Here is an 18,550-nt window from a genome sequence, read left to right as displayed (position 1 = left end):
GTGAACCGGCATGTAGTTATGGGAACCGGCACATGGAAGCATTGTATGACTATCGGTTGGTAGGTAGCTTCCACTTCAGGATTTCCAGTTGGAGTACCTCAAGTCCGTGTGACTCAATCGGTGATCTTCGTGTGATAAGTTAGTAGTATAATGGAGGACAGATCGTGTTGCCACGTAAGCTCTATGCGCGTGAAGGATCTTGCATAAAGAAGACTATTCCTATCTACCTCGGGAATGTGTGAAGTCTGTCAAATGGTGATAACGCGTGATGGGTTATCAGTCGCCATGAAATCGGTGGATAATGGACGATGGAGAATTTCTTGAGATCGATTCAAGGCTGTTGCATTTAATGCAGTATGATTCAACGGTCAGGATTGAACCGCTTGAATTGCTTAACCTAACAGGTTTAGGGTTTAGGGTTTTTGCTACCGACCTGTCTGTTTCCTATAAGGTCGATGTTGTGTTTCTTTCTAGGGTTGTTGGCAAAAGTTGTGAATGTGTATCCAAGGGAAGTGATACGTGATTCTTGCCAGACCAAAGGAGAGAAGAGATACCTGCAAAGTGAATGTGCAGAAGGAGAAGAGGAGCCTAAATGGATCTGCATTGGCATTGAGTGTTGTTAACAGATCATTGTAATTCCTGTTGATCTGTAACCACTTCAACAGTTGTAAAATCCCCTAACAGGGTAGCCTTAACTGGCTTGATACAAAATCCCCTAACAGGGTGGTCTTAACAGGCTTGATTCAAATCTCTTAACTGGGTAACTCGAGGTTAATGAGTTATGAGAAGCTATAGAGCTCTGGAGATCCTTTAGCTATTGAGTTCTTGAAATCCTCTAACAAGGTGACCCTACTAGGTTTAACCCTTAACCGGGTGATCCCTAACAGGATCGGTTCCTAGCATAACCTATTATAATGTCTTTAACCGGACAAGGCTCCTAACAAAGCGGACTTCAAAAGAGTTCAAAAGCAACTTGTGGGTATTCATCCCCACCGTGGTTTTTCCCCAGTTGGGTTTCCATGTGAAAAATATGTGTGTCATGTGTGATGCTTTTATCTTGTGATGCTTTGTTATTACCTGTTGAGCATATGATGGTTCTGTGTTTTATGCCTGTCTATAAAGCATATTGAACTAACTATTGTGACGATCAGAGGATAGGTTACCTGTTCATGCATGAGGGTGAAATGGTAGTGTTGTTTTGAGTTAAATGAAAAGCTAAGTGTTCAACCGTTCAATGCTTGCTTTAGACACTCTTGGCTTTACCAGTTGCAGTCTATGTTGAATAGGTATTCATGTTTGCCAGTCGTGTGGAGTATTTGTTGTCAAACCGGTTTTGGACTGTATTTGTGTTTGTATTGATTCAGCCCCCCCCCCCTCTCTCAGTACCGGTTTGGTTCTAGTGGTTCATCATTGAGTTATCACATCTATGAGACAACATCCCATTCAATTATTTTGCCAAAGAATTTGTTTGCTTCCTTTATGTAGTCACATTTGGCATAGATGTCTATAAGTGCACTACTCACAAAGTTGTTTGTCTCGTATCCATCCCTATTATTCCTTCAAGCACCTACTTGTTGTGATCAAAAGCAATCAATTTGCAACATGCAAGAAGAACATTGGACCATATAATTGAGTTTAGCTTCAAACCAGTTACCTACATTTATTCAAAAGGCTTTAGAGACTCTTCAAATTTCCCACTATTCATATCCAGCAATCATTACATTCTACAAACCCTTATTTATCTCTATCATTTTCTAAAGCAACTCCATTGTCTCATCAACATAGCCATTTTGTTCATAGGTGCTCCAAGCAACAATGTATCGTTGAGGCATCTCCACAAAGAGCTTTCTAGCCTCTTCTAAGACTACATTATGTACATATCCTCCCATTTGTTCTCTACTAAAAAATCTAAAGCTATTCTAAGAACAAAGAAAAAATTTAGATCAAATTTGTAATAGTATATGCAGTTTTGTTTAATTATCACCCCAAAACTAATGCATGATGTACTTTGTTTCCCTGAAATAAGTAGTTAGATAAAATGTCTCCTTAAGTATGTTGCTCGCTTTATCATAGTTTTGACTTTAATGGGAATTGCAAAGAAGCCTAGTTGACTCTATTTTTTTCAACTTGTTGAATATAGTTCCTACTTCAATTATCAATTTATTGCATGCTACATCCTTCATCCCTACAAGGAAACAATATATGCATTCAATCTTTGTGGGCCTTGGCCATTTGTTGGACATATAATCTAATCCATTCCATTATGACATTTTCAATTGCATTTCTATTTGTATTTCCTCTAAAATGCAAGGAGATATTAGTAGAAGCATGTCCTTCATTGTATAGTACTATGAAATTAAGTGAGGATTCTAATAATCTTTGAGGTCTTAAGCATGAAACAGTGCCATAGGACCAATCTTAGATAACTATCTAGCTTGACAAGCAATCAAGAAATCATTTGATTGTTTTAAGATTCTTATGCTTTCCTTCAATCCTTTCACATTTTGCAACACTTGATTGATATTGCTAAAGAATTCAATCCTTTATTGAATGCAAGAATCAAGTTCAAGTATTTAAAGGCATACAAGTCAAGCTACTATAGTTCATCCATTAAATTGCAGCCTCGATGCACTTTAGAAGTTAGCACTACATTTTATGTAATTTTTTCCATATTTCCTCATTTTTCCACTTTATTTATTTTGGTTTTCAGAGTTGGAAATATTTCTATCATATTTTTACTTATCTAAGTGATGCTTTGTTCTCCTACTTAATAATTTTGTTAAATACTTAACAGTTCAACTCAAAGGAAATTGCTTGTTTTTAGTTTCTTGTCCTTACTTGGGTTATTGGTGGCATCAAGTGCAATAGCATGCATGATTGTAGATTTATTTCTTTAAATTTTATGCACTTTTACTATAGTAGGGAAGGTCATATAGAATATACAAATATAGATTATTGATATGTAGTATCTTTTCTCATGTATTAACATTGTAGAAAGCTAATAAAGTAGGATGGAGAAGATAAACATGTTTAGTAGTATGCTACTAGCATTGCATGACCAAAAAATATCGCCAACATCAAAGTTGATGGGGAGTATCCAAACATTGAAGAGTGATCTACCACAAAACAACTATTTCCTACATTGTAACAATTATTTCCCTGTATCACTTAAATGTTTTGAACATAGAATAAATCTCAATTTTTTGGCAAAAGGCAGGGACTCTAGTTGTATCACAACTCTTGTTATATTAATATTTTTAGATGTGTAATGAATTTGTTATAATAATTTATTTTTTGTATGTATGTTTGTACAATTCATTAAAAAAAATCACTTGTAAGAGTAGTAGTAGAGAAAACACTAAATCTTAAAAACAACATATAATGGTGGCATGATTCTCTATGATTTGATAGGTAAATATTAGTGATAAAATGTTACAAGTACACAAACTAAAAAAAAAATCATTTAACTTAATCAAAACTTCTAGAAATATTATCAACATTGTTCCAACCAAAAATAAGTAAAAATCATCAATCATTGTTCATTATATAATATAAGTAAACTAAGGCAAATATTCCTAGCAATTCAAATAGAACACAATAAATTTTTAACAATACAAAGTTGTTTTGGATTCAAATGTGTTTATGCTCAGCATTTCTTATCTTACCTAGTAACTTTCAAAAGATTATAAAATCCATGTGCATGCTCTTGCTTAAGTTATAGCTAACAATCTAATTCCTTGCAAGGCACCCACTTCCTTTACCCTCTCCTCATCTCTTCCTTTCATGTTATTTTTTTGTTCATCTTTCTATATACTTGTTATATTTTATTATTTATCACTAGGAATTATCCTAATTTTTAGTATTTCATCTTTAAAAAAGAAAAGTCTCTATTGATACCTTTATTATTATTAAATTAAATAGGCATTTATTTTTCTTTTGTTTTTTTAGAGAGGAGATAAATAAGATTCTTTAAAATTCACTTTCAAGACATTTAGCAATAAATTTATGACCCTCAATCAAATAGGCATGGATCCTTTAGTGAGATATTATACCCTCCACCTAGCCTACTTTTCTCTAGGGGCAAGTCATGAAATGTCACACTTCCCACCATATTCTAGGAGTTTCTAGATTATTGGACGAGCAACTATCATCTCCAAGAGGATGCCCATGTGCATAAAATGTTGTTGTTCTGCAATATTCCTATCTTTTAAAAGGAGTTGAAAACTCAACTAGACAAAGAGGTCCCCATGACTTGGAAGATGTTGCACATAGCATACTTCTACATCGCTAATAGAACAAAGTAATTAAAAAATTACCTCATCTATAAATTTGTAAGATCCCAACTTGGAACAAAGTTGTTAAGCAAGGTGAAGATATGAAGCCTAGGGGAAGACATGAAAAAGTGTATTGTAGAATTTGTGACTTGGCGAAGATGATTGAAGAGGTAGAGGTTAAATTTTTGGGCATGTCGCATTTCTTAAGAGGACCCTTTATTTCATGTATCCTCATCTCTCTCTCACTAGTACATTTGGGGCTCAATTCTGACAATCGCTCGTCGAAATTTTGACTATTTTTTGTCGGATTGCCAACAAATGCAATCGTTGAAAACTTGTAGTCAAACATTCTGATGGTGCTCGCCAACATCAGAATTCTGACGGCACCCGGGACTCTTCCAACGGTGGCCATGACCACTCATCCAGTGAGAGAATGTCGTCAGGCATACAACATCCTCATCGGATGTTTCCTGGGTGGACATCGGAATTTTGACTCTCGTTTGATGAGAGAATGTCGTCAGACATACAACATCCCCATCGGATGTTTCATGACTGATGTTGGAATTCCGATAGCACCCGGGACTCTTCCGATGATGACCATGACTGCTCATCCGATGAGAGAATGTCGTCCAACATACAACATCCTCATCGGATGTTTCTTGGATGGACATCAAAATTCCAACTCCCATCCGATGAGAGAATGTCATGGGACATACAACATCCTCATCAAATGTTTCCTGGGGGGTGTCAGAATTTTGATTGCACTCGAGACTCTTTTGACAACGGCCATGACCGCTCATCCGACGAGAGAATGATGGCGTCCATGACTATGTTTAGTTCCATCGCATTATCATGTTCATAGTGTCTGCATTTAATTTGCTGCTCAATTATTATATGACTCACTATCATCTACAAGAAAGATGTTACTTCCAATTTGTTCCATCGTAACGATATTAAATCACTTACTAGATGGTAAGCATAAGCTAATGATAATGGATGAGAAAACTTAGCGAGTACCATATAACTCTTATGGTATTGGATTATTATCAACCACTTTCAAATTAAATTGACTAAATCTATAGCTGTCATAATTTTATCTACTAATTTCCTTAAATTTGTGCCATCTTTTATGTTATTGACAATTTGACCAATTTATCTACTAATATCCATAAATTTGACCAAAATATCTACTAATGTCCAAAATATCTACTAGATTATTGTGATATGCATGAGGCCCAACATCAATTATAGGATGCACAAAAATTCTCACAAAAAGCAAAAAGTTTAAACCAAATATCTAAATATATATAACATGCTTTTAGCCTTTACTGTCAAGGCACCGTTCAATGAAGCAAGTACACTATATTGCATTAATTTCACCTTTGCAACATAAAAAATATTGTACTCAGCCAGTACAAAATCAAATAAATACACTACATGCCCCCATAAGCTAAGTCCTTCTCAAAAGATACAAGGAACCTATAAGACATGTCAAAAACATTACAATGTATAGGTAATACTCTGTATTACCATACTTAGGCTGGAAAAATATCTAATTTGTATTTAATCATTGTTTTTAATTGGATTATCACTTAATTTGTATTCGATATTAACTTTACTTGAATTGCTTCAGAATGGAAGTCCAAGTACACCTCATCGTCGCAAACTCTCCACAATGTATGTTGCATACAGGTCCCTATAAAATCACAAGTCAAACCTCAAGAACTTAGTCTTATCAAGCTAAAAAGTATCAGTTATATATATACCATATTCATAACCACTAAAATGTAAAGCGTTGAGCTCATTTAAATTGAGTGTCTTATAACTTCAATAGCAGTTGATGCAGGAAGGAATGCATCCACAACAACTTCTTTGTTTTCATTTTTCTTGTCTATACGCTATCAAGAAAAACTCAAGATAGAAGGTGTAGAAAAATAGATAGCTTTGATCAAGGATTATAGCTTACAAAACTTTAACTATTAATGGTATTATATCAGAAATAGAATGCATTCAATATAGTAGTATTCCTGGTAAGCAAAGGATACAATCTTCAAAGAAGGGTCGAATCTCTTGTAAACAATGAGGGGCAATCTCTAAGATGTCCTTGTAATGATGGAACTCAAGATCATCAGCACAAACAACAGTTATATTGCCATCCTTTTCTCCATGTTCATGGTATTCATGTTACAATATATAAAGAATTTTAGTTAGGTCAGCCTGTGAGAAACTTGACGTACTAAAAGTACCCAAGGATTGTTTCCACTACACCAAATTATAGATACACCCCTGATCAATCATAGGCATCAGACCAAGAGCAACTAGAAGAACCTAACTTTTCAACTCACAAAGAAAACAATCTTACCTTAATCAGACCAGTCTTTTTGTCCAGTTCATACTCCACTTTACTTCCCTTACTAATTTCCACAACCTAGAGTATCAAAGAAAACATTTTTGTCTCCTAAATATAAAAGAACATAAAACATTTAGCCAGTGACCAAACATCAACCTTTGAATATCAATATCAATATCAATTTCTTAATGCTAGGCCCCAACCATTTGATTACAAACATGTAATTACAAAAATTTGAATGATATTATAACACAATTTCATATCCTCACTCTAATTGTCTCTCACTTTCTCTATTGCATTCATGTTGTTTCCAAATGATTGTGAAGAGTGTTTATATATCAACCTCAACCCTTGTGAATGATGTCAGCCAACCTCAAGGTGGCACAAAGCCCAATGTCTTGTTGAAACATGTAGCTGGCCAAATTTGTAGGTAGAATCTCCCAGATTGAATGTGTAGATGTTAAATTCCATGTGGTGAATGCTTAAAAAAACACTCTTGGGTCTAATGTATCATGTGATGTGTTCCTTTGTTGTTGCAAAATTTGAAAAGATACTACAACTTATGAACAGTGAAACTGAGTGTTAGTTTGTTAATCCCAACGAGGTTCAAACCAAGTTATGACTTTTTGGTCATTAGAATCTATTGAAAAGTAAAGGAGAATTGCAGAACATATATTTCAAACCATGAGGTGAGATATGCAGCTACAGTTCAATGCAGTAGGATCTATTTGCATTAAACAGTGACTAGAAACCTGCAAACAAACAAGCTAAAAGCATAATATTTTTGGTTGATGCAAGTTCACTCTTACACCCTAGGATGTCCCATCAAACATCGAGGATTTGAAAAGTGAGTCCCTCACTTTCCAATGGCTAGAGAGAACCAAGATGGTCTACCTCAACCTTAGAAATCTAACTTCAATCTTCTTTTGGCCTGTCTTTCAACTTTACAATCTCCTCCTCCTACAACCTTTTTTTGGTACTTCCACCCTACCATCCAAAATCTCGTTTGTCGTTGTACTACCAATCATTATTTTTTGACTTCCTTTCTTGATACTGATTAAGACTTGAAACATTAAATATTAGAGATATGCCTTTGCCCAATCCTTTCGGTAACTCATCTTCATTTCCAATTTTTGTATGAAATCTCTCAACAATTCTACAAAGACTAAATTTCTTCATATTCAACTTATTGTATGTTCCAAGTGGAAATCTTTTCTTGCTCAAATATACCATCACTTTTTCTCCAATTGCAACCTTCCCATGTCTCCTTTTCTCATCAACCTTTTCCTTATATCTACCATTCATCTTTTCCAAGTGACTCTTTAATTTCTCATGAACTTGCTTCATATGTTCTACAAACTCTACTACTTTTACATTGATCTGGTCTTCATTACTGGTTTTTCTTATTGCAAACACATTCCTTGCCATATGCAAACTCAAATGGTGTTTAACCTATAAATCAATTACTGAATTATTGTATGCAAACTCTGCCTATGGTAGAATCATATCTTAATTCCCATATTCTCCACTACTAGACATCTTAACAAATCATCAAAACTATTGTTTACAACCTCTCTTTGTCCATCTATCTATGAGTGATATACTAGTTGATTCAAATGTCTTCATCGTCTTCCACAATTTCTCCATAAAAACATTCAGCCAATTTTGTGTCCCAATCAAAAACAATATTGTTCGGCAAACCATGCAACCTCACAACTTTCATGAAAAACTAGTCAGTTATATGTACTGCATCATTGTTCTTCTACATGAAATTAAATGTGTCATCTAAGAAAAACTACTACAAATATTGAATTGTACCCTCACTATATTCTTAATTGTTCTAATGCAAAGTCCATATTAACTCTTCCCAAAGTTCCTTCAATATTGGTAATGGCTAATACATATTACAAACCATCATTTCAAATACATCCTTTTTTGAACTATCAATTCCTATAACTTTGATCAAATTTCTTGACATCCTCATATATTTGCAGCAAAAAACAATTGTTGCTCACCAGTGCAATTGCCTTGTCTACTCCAAAGTGCCTTGCTAAACTACCATGCTTTTCCTTAATTAGACTTTATCTCATTCAACTTCTTGGTATGCTTATTTGACTTAAACATCTCATTTTGAATCAAATAATCTAACTACTTACTTCTATCAATTCTTATTGATTCCTTACATGCCTTTCGTGCCTCTACAAAATTAGGATCGATTTCATACAAATGTTTTAGCTCTTCAAATCTGGCTGCCTCTATTCTCATTTTCTATCAGCAAATTTTATCTTCTACTTAATACATCAACAACTTTGTTTACTTTCTACTACTACTTTTCAACACAAAAATGCAATTTTGCATAAAATCAATCCATTTAATGTGTCTTTGGTTCAACTTATCATTGCTATTCAAGTATTGCAATGCTTGTTGTAGTGTACAAAACAAACTCCTTTGTTGTAATGCCTAAAGGTGACATTTATTTTAAAAATTTCCCCTATAGGAACAAGAGTCATTTGAATAAACCAGAGTAGCCATGTTCACAAATAACATAAATTATAATTATATGAAATTCAAAAATGTAAAATACACCTAAGCAAAATCTTTAGGGGAAACCTGACTTCAAATTTTATTCAGGCAATATCCCAAAGAACACTTACATCATATAATGAATGTTAAACAGAAAGTGTGCCAACTTTAAGCATTGTCTCAAAAAAAAACAAGGTTTTCCCATATACATCCAAGATTCCAAACAAGGGAGAAAATTAGGATTTCCTTCAATTTGAATATTTTTTCCATTCTCAATAGCCATTGGGGATAATTGCTTGCTAAGGTTTTGCACTAGTTTAATATGAACCATAAAGTAAACATAACAAAAAATTATGTATATGTCTAAAGATCTCTGATATAAAGGTGACATAAGAGTGTAATCTAGTTTCATATCCCCCTAACTATAGTAGGGTTGCATATAACGCCAAAGAAGCTAACATGTGGTGAGGTTGTGGGGTTCTGGTTATAATTTAATGGCAATGAGTGAAGCGGGTTATAATAGCAGCAAACATATAGTAAGATTGTGCAGTTATGGTTCTGGTGTAAGAGTGTGATCAATGCTTACCCTGCACAGTAGTAAAGGCAGCCCATAACATCACTACAACATGTCAATGATGTCCCATTCAAGTTGCACATATTACTATTGTCCTAGAGTCCACCCCATCGGACTTACTGACAACATCCCAGCTTGTGGGTCTGAAGTATTCCATAAGACAAAAAAATACCCACAAGGTTGGTGATGTAACAAAATCTAATAGGGTGGATCCCAAGATATAGATAGACTGGGCAACATGGTTTTCATATAGCATAAAGAGCATCACACATACTGCTATTACCCTGAAGTCCACCCATCAGACCTAGTGACAACATCCCTCCCTGTGGGTTTGAAGTAGTCAAAATCCAAATTGAACCCACAAGCTACCACCAAATTTAACAGGATGAACACTTATGTAACAAGCAACATGGTTTCAATAGAGCATATAGAACATCACCATTAGATCATACTACCTTAAAGTAGAATAGAGAAAACAAGTTTGTGTAGTTATGATTGTGGAATAAGAATGTGATCGATGCAAAAGACCAAGGGAACATAATAGAATACAGTCCATGCTTACCCCCACACATTATTTGAGGAGCTTTGTTATCTCAAATTTACCCAAGAGAATAGAAAAGAATGTGGTCCAAAAGGATTCAAGGATTGAGAGCTTTTTACTTTCTCTGGGATAGGTATAGGAAAGTGGAGTTAAGAGATTGGAAGACCAAGAAAACCCTTTTTGGTTTGTTGGTTGTGTCAGTTTTCCTTTATGGTTCTGACGTTTCAAGGAGTAGCATGTAAAACCACAAGTGAAGACAATTAGAAAGAAATCAAACACATCTAATCACTAGTAATCTTGAAGTAATAACAATAGTCCCCTATGAGAACCTTTTAGCAGGCTAGTATGTTCCTAATGGCACCATAAGTGATAATTCATTTGTTAAGCTACTTAAGAAAGGTAGAAAATATGGCTAAGCATCGCTGGCCCAAAATGGTTGTGGAGGAGGAATTAAACTGTAGGAAGAAGACTTGGAAGAAGTAAAACAACAAATGGATGGACAAATGCAACATTAATTTGCAAGAACATCCTAATACTAATGAGGAGATTAAAATGTTTGTGTTAGAAAAATTAAGTGATGTCATGTGAATAAAGTAGATTGGACAAAAAGGTACACTATGTCAAGAATTCAACCCTAGGTGGAAGCATAAGGAAAAAGCCTATTTGATGGCTACAACTAAAGAAAAGGTTGAAATTTTAATCATGCAGTTGAGTACCAGTTCTCATCATCTTAGATGTGAAATAGGTAGATGGACAATCCCCATGGAAGATTGGGAAAAAGAACTTGCACCTTTTGTAACAAAGGTTTGGTTGAAATCAAATGGCACTTCATCATTGAGTGTGTTGCTTAAGAGGATATTCTTATTCGGTTCAAAAATAATTTGAAGGTGGACAATTTGAACTAGCTATTTTTTTGTATTAAGCATCATATAAACATGAGTTACAAAATTGAGAGTTTGGGTTGTGAACCTTTCAGTCGACTAAAGAGTTAACACATAAGATTAGGAGCTATATCAGATAACAACTCAATCCATGATATATAGTGATTTACATAGGAGCTGAAATTACAAAATTACATGCAAAATGATAGTCATGATAAAGCGTCTCGGGGAATACAACTAATTGAAAACAAAGGAGGATCCAGGGTCATTGTTGTCACCCACAAGAGGGAGCCAAGCAGTCCAACCTAGTTCTCCATCACTCCAAACCAGCACAATCCCATCAATGAACTGATCTCTATAGGAGTGGGAGGGCATTCCTTCCAACTCCAGCTCAATGAAGTCTTCTCTCTATTGTCGTGCCTCCATCTCTTGCATGAACCTCATCAGCCCTTGCTCAAAGTGAGTCTTATTGCTTCCCATGCGATCCCAAGTGAATCCATGCAAGAGTTCTCTTATGAAAACTAGAGTAGATCCATTCTTTAACCACCCGTCAAATTTGTCCTCCTCCAGTCTTAGAACGACTGTGACCTACATAGCAACAAGGTAACAGATGAGTCTCCTAAGAGACTCAGTGAGGTTCCTACTCTTACCATTAAACACATCATCATTCCTAAATTTCCAGATGATCCACATAATTTCCAAAGAGAGAGCAGACCAGAATAGATTAGCATGTTTCTTGCTGCCTCTAATATAACCAAATACCATCTCTTCAATAGTAAAACAATTGCTATTAAGTGAGATACCAAACATATTCCATACTTCTCTAGCAAAATGACAGCCAAAAAAATGTGATAAACAGATTCAGGGACACGACAAAGTTTACACAGACGGGGGTCTCTGTTGTTGTCTTTCAGTGGTAGTTTATGAATAATGAGTCTCCAAGCAAAGAATTTCTTTTTACGCTCAGTCGGGTAGGACCAGAATCTTGATAGGGTAAAGTGCTATCATTTAGAGTCCCATGACAGGTTCCAAGTGCAGTTAAGATGATCAAGGATGTCCCTAGAATTAGTAAGGGCAGAGTATATCATTTTGGCTTTGATTAGCAGAAGGGGGGATCCATCTATCTAGCAGAGGGAGGCTAAGGGAGGTGGGGAGGAGGGGGGAAGCAGGGAGGATGGGGGTGAGTGCAGAGTTGAGGATGGAATAGGTTCTAGCCTGGGATAGGGGGAGGTTGAACCTAGAGCTGAGAGATTCCCAGGAGGACAGAGTGCCATTTTCCAGAATGTGCTCAAATGTGACCAGTCCCTGGTTATGCCATTTCAGGGCAGAGCATCCTTGAAGATATGCTATTTGTTTCCCATTGTGCAGAGTATTACACCATATAGACCTTTTCACATTGAGAGAACCTTTCTTATCAATTATGTCATTATTGCTAATGTATTGTCTAACAAGATTCTAGGCTTTCCATATAGACTTGAAGACTTCTGATCCCGAGGGGGAGACCTCAAAATTCCCCACAATCATATCACACATGGGTAGGTTCTTCCATTTTTTTGCTGATTTTGGATTTGAGCATTGTATATTGTTCCTAACAAGGACTTTCCAGGGTTCATTGCCTTCAATGGATTTACAAATCCATTTGGTAGCCATAGCAATTCCTTGAAGTTTAAGGTCTTTGAGGCCCATGCCTCCTTGCAACTTTGATCTAGTACACCAATCCCATTTAACAGCATGTTGCTTCTTTTTTCCTTTTCCATCAGACTTGAGGAAATTCCTGATTTGCTTTTGAATGTAATTGAACTGATAGTTGGTGAATAACCAGGCTGAGGAGCAATATATGTTATATGAAGAGAGTAGCTTCTGGCAAACTTGGAATCTACCTGCTAAGGAAAGGAAGTTCCAGTTCCATTTAGAGAGTTTCTTATCTACCTTGTTTCTGAACCATTCCCACATTTCTTTCAAATTTGGAGAGACTGAGAAAGGGATTCCCAGATATCTAATGATGGTATTTGGGCCTCCCCACCTTAGGTCAAACTTAGATAACTAATTAGGAGGTTCATCAGTCCAGCCTAGCAAGGTAGATTTGTGGAGGGCAATTCTACTACCTGATGCTTTGTAGAATATCTCGATATTGTGAAGAAGATGTGTTAAGTTCTCCTCTTCTGGGAAGAATAGGATAGTTGTATCATCTGCAAACTGTATATTCCTGATTTCTTCTTTATTAGGGAGTGCAATTCCTTTTACCTTAGGGGATAAGCTACAGTCCTTTAATATGTAGTGCATAGCATCTGCAGCCAGGACAAACAGGATCGGGGCAAGAGGAAACCCCTGTCTAATTGATCTGGAAAGTGAGATGTTGTCAGATTTTAGTCCGTTCACTTCCACTACTACATTAGCATCACTAAATAGGATCTGGACAATCCTGTAGAAGGAATTTGGAAAGCCCAGACTAGCTAGCATTTGTAAAATGAATCCCCATTCTATCCTATCATATGCCTTCTCAAAATCTATTAATAACATAGCTCCATTTTGCTTGAGAGCTTGGCCCAATCTAGGGACTCCCAACAGGTCACCAAATTCTCCAAGATGAACCTTCCTTTAACAAATCCTCTTTGAGTAGGACTAATAATCTTTGGCAGTATACTGATTAACCTGTTTGCTACTACTTTAGCCAATATTTTATAAGATACATTTAGTAGTGTGATGGGCCTCCAATTCTTGACCAAGGTCTTTTCTCCTTCCTTGGGGATGAGTTTGATAAGCCCTTGATTGATTTCTTTTCCAAGGGTTCCTTTGGAAATGGCCTCCAGATATAGGGCATGGAGGTCATCAACAATCCACTTAGAATTTTTCTTATAGAATTCCACTAGGAATCCATCGGGTCCAAGGGACCTGTCATTACCCATAGAGGAGATGGCCATAACTATTTCCTCCCTTGAGATGGGGCATTCCAGCACTTCATAATCCTTCTCATCAAGCTTGGGAGGGGTTAATTGTTTTACAAGCTCTCTAGCATGTCTATGCTCGACATCTAGCTCTTATGAGGAAAAAAGATTCTGATAAAAGAGGGAGAAGCATTGTAGGATCCCCTGGGAGTCTGTGATGTGAGTGTTGTTGTCCCAAATATCAGTCTCCTTAACTTCCTTAACTTTGAGCATGTGGAAAAAGAATTTGGAGCCCTTGTCCCTTGAGTCCAGCCAGTTAAGTTTGGATCTGGTTTTAAGACCTTCAATTTTCTGGTTTTGAATAGCCCTGAGGTGATCTTTTATTGTCATCAGAGAGAAAGTGAGGTTTCCATTGTTCGGAGAATTCTAGAGATTCATTTTTGCTTTACATAGTTCCTCCTACAATATTCTCGCAACCCTCCTGGCATCCTTGGCCCTCTTTTTACCCACTATTTGACAAAGGGTGGTCCAATTTTTGATGTTTGCATTCCAAGCATCTATGTTAGAGAGCTGGCTCCTATCCCTCTTGTTAAACAGTCTGATGAAGGCCAGGGCAGAGCACAGGTCCTCATCATCTAGGAGTCTAGTGTTTAGGATGAATGAAGAGGCTCTTGAGGAGGGGGGAGGGGCCACTGGGGAGAGGTCTATTCCCATTATTATCGGTTGATGGTCTGAGAGGGTATAAGGGGATATAGAATAGTAGTCACCATTAGGGTCCTTGTGTATCATAAAGTGAGATTTATTGAGGTAGAGCTTGTCTAATCTGCGGTATATCCTTTTATTCAGCTGTTGATAATTGCACCAGGTGTACCAAATAGTGTTCAGATTGTCTTTCCTCCCAGCAATAGGGTCAAAAAGGTGTAGTTTATTGATCATTCTATCCCATTGTAACCTTTCCATTCCCTTCTATTCAAATTTATTGCCCCCCTTTTTATCACTGGGAGATTCTATCATGTTGAAGTCTCCCCCAATAATCCAGGGGATATCCTCTAGCATTGTTAGCCAGTTCCATAGTTCACCTCTTTCTCTTTAGTCATTCAGGGCATAAATAGAGCAGATTCCAAACTTATGGTTCTCCATTTGAATTGAGACCCAAATAGCTCTCGCATAGGGGGATTGACCCCAGTTAACTACTTTATTGGCCCATTTAGGACTAAGGAGTATGGTTGAGCCACCTTTTCCTTTCGTATGGTTAGTGTAGAAGGGAGTGGCCTCCTTCCAAATACATTTGAGTCCAATTTGCAGTGTGAAGCCCACTGCTTTTAGTTCCTGCAAGAGGAGGCAGTCCATGTTCTTATGAGCACTGAGAAATATCTTTATGATGTATTTTCGATCAGGGGCCTCCAGGCCTCTGATATTCCAAGAAATGGTTTTCAACATGAGCCACCTAGTTGGGAGGGGTCGATTAGGGCTTTGAAACCCTCAAAACACTTGGGCCAGTCCTCCTTGTTTGCTATATTGCTAGCATCAAATGCAATAGAAGAGGATGGTCTACCTCTCTTTTTCCTTGCATTGGAGATTTGTTCAGGGCCTAGAGATTCCTTCCTGTTAGCACTATCTTTGTTATTCTTAGGAGACCTCTTCCTTCTTGCTTTCCTATGTTTAACCATGGTAAATGCATCTTGAGGTACTGTCAGTCCTTGTTCAAAATTGGTTTCCACTGGGGTGAATGGATCTGCACTGGGATGTATTACCTGAGGGGTATCAAATTCTGTCTTCAGGGCACTGGTAGGGGTGCTATCAGTGGGGGGGACACCACTAGCAGGGTCTCCCTTAGAGTCCTCTAAATTACCAAATTCTTCTAGAGGGGTTGATGGTACCTTCTCCAAAGAATTTCCTTGCCTATCCCCTTTCAGGGTATGGGGTTCCTTAGTATTGAAACCATTCGGTTCTTTGTAGGTGAGTTGCTCGAGGCCTTGGGTCAAGACCCTACTAATGGTGCCTGCCAAATCTAGAGTACCCCTATCAATATCCTCAAGGTCAGGTAGATGACACTGAGAGGCTTCGATTTCCAATTTCTACTTGAGGAGGTTTAGTTCAAGTACTTTTCTTGCTTCCGCTGCTTTTCTCAATTTTTTCATCACTAGTTATTGTGCATTAAGAGTCCTCGGATTAGAGGGATGTGCAGGAGTATCAAGTGAATCATGGGGGGTGAAGGGGGGAGGCTAAGCAGTGTCTAGGGCTTCTTTAATGGCTTTGTTGTAGTCTAAGATGGATTTTGACATCGAGGGGGAGGAAGAGGCAGGGGGAGGGGTGTGGGGAAAATGCGAGGGGGAGGGAGGAGAAGAAGGAGGAGGGGGGGGGGGGGAAGGATGGGGGGGGAAGACAAGGGGTCAGGTTCAGAGGGCAAAGTTTCATTAATGGGGGGGGACCGGATGCCCTAGATTTAAATTTTGAAGATTTTCCTGATTATAAGGGACATTTATTCCTAAAATGGCCACTAACTTTACAATAGTGACATGCATCTATTCGGCCCATATATTCAATTGAACAGCAGTAGGTTTTATTGTTTAGCCGAATAACAATTTCTGTAGGGTAACTCAAACCTAGTTTTAATGCAATGAGAAGTCTACCATTGAGATGCAGGAGGATCGAGGGAGAAGAATCGATTTTAACAATTTTCCCTAGGGGTTCCACCATTTTATCTACACAAGACCACAGGAAAGGTGGGATATTCTTAACAGTTATCCATTTCAGGCAGGAAAGGGCAAGAATCTCACCATTACAAGCTTCAGGGTCCCAGCGAATTGCCCTAAAAGATGAGTTTCCTACTAACCAAAACTGTTTATTTACAATTTTTCTTTGGGTTTCCTTATTGTCAAAGAAGATCAAAAACAACCCCTTCTGAATCAATCTACAAAATGAAAAATGAAACCCTAATTTATTAACCCACACATCTTGTAGCCATTTGTTCATATATTGACGAGATGGTAAGTTGTTTACATCAAAGGCAACGAAAAAAATTGTTGAATCCCTAAGTCTAGAAATCTTCGAAGAAATGGTAGAAAGCATGGAGTCATTAGGTTTAATGGTGATGCGTTTGGAGGAGTGGACCTCACCTTGTGTTGGCGCGAGATTAGTCTTATCTTCATGGTGGAGAGAAACTTCGAACCTTGCATCTTCTGGAAATGAAACCCTCTTGCCCTCCACCGCTTGGCTGAAGGTCTTCTTCGACTCCCGAGCGTTCGCAATAGGAAAAATGGGTTGTTTAGGGTTGGTGAAACCATCTTTATTCAGCTCCATTTAATGCAGGAGCAGCAATAAATGACTTGAGGGCTATCCAACAAGGCCAGGGAGCCCCCGCATGCAATAGCATACTGCAACTAGTGACACCCTGGTTTTCATGCCCTAGTTGCAGAGCACTCTCCAACTCTCCTTCCTCAACTAGCTATTTGATAAAACAAGACTTCACAAAATAATGTGTTTCTTGATCAAAATTAATAATGAAAAAGCTGACATCCAAAATGAATTTAAAAATGTATTAATTTTGTGTCTCTTTCTCCCTTAAATCTCTGGTATACATCATTAAAAATCTTTCATTCATTCTCACTTACCCCACATGGACTTAAAAGCCTCCCAAACAATTAAATTAAAATTGGGAATAAACACAATAATAAAATAACTATTACGTTTCATAAAAAAAAGACCAGATATAAAATCAAGTTCAAGAATTACTCTTTATCAACAATGTGAATAGAGGTTACCAAATCAACTTGCAGATAAATGAAAACCATATTAGGGTTGCTAGAAAATTTTAATTATAAAAATTTCAGATATATAAAAAATCAAAAATAAATTATATTTTCACTATGAGCTGAAAAGATGAATTATATTTTCAAATATGAAAATCAAACTAATTTTCTTTTAAACGCAAGAATGATAATTCTTTAACCTGGAATCCAGGTTGAAGAATCGACCATGGTAATTTCTTGCGATAACTAACAACCGCAGTCTGCAAATCCTCTCCACCAATTTCATTTTTATGAAGCTTGGTAAAATCTACCAAAGAATTAAATTCTAAAAAAATTTCGATGGAAATATCTTTCCCATTTTTATCTTCAGTCGATTCAAACCAATTCGAAAATGCTCTTACCACAAGAAATTTGATCAACTAGAAGAGCAATAATGTAAAGAAAGGAGCAACTAGAAGAACCTAACTTTTCAACTCACAAAGCAAACAAGATTACCTTGATCAAACCAGTCTTTTTGTCCAGTTCATACTTCTCTTTACTTCCCTTACTAAATTCCACAACCTAGAGTATCAAAGAAAACATTTTAGTCTCCTAAATATCAAAGAACAAAAAACATTTAGCCAGTGACCAAACATCAACCTTCGAATATCAATATCAATATCAATTTATTAATGAATATTTGCAATGAAAGTATGGTGCTAAAGTTCAATTATTTAATTCAATCCTAAGAATCATTTCATAGGTCAAGAAGGTGGCTACCGCTAGGATCA

The sequence above is a fragment of the Cryptomeria japonica genome, chromosome 1 (assembly GCF_030272615.1).
Source record: "Cryptomeria japonica chromosome 1, Sugi_1.0, whole genome shotgun sequence".
Classification (NCBI taxonomy): Eukaryota; Viridiplantae; Streptophyta; class Pinopsida; order Cupressales; family Cupressaceae; genus Cryptomeria; species Cryptomeria japonica.
Note: the sequence above shows the minus strand (reverse complement) of the source record.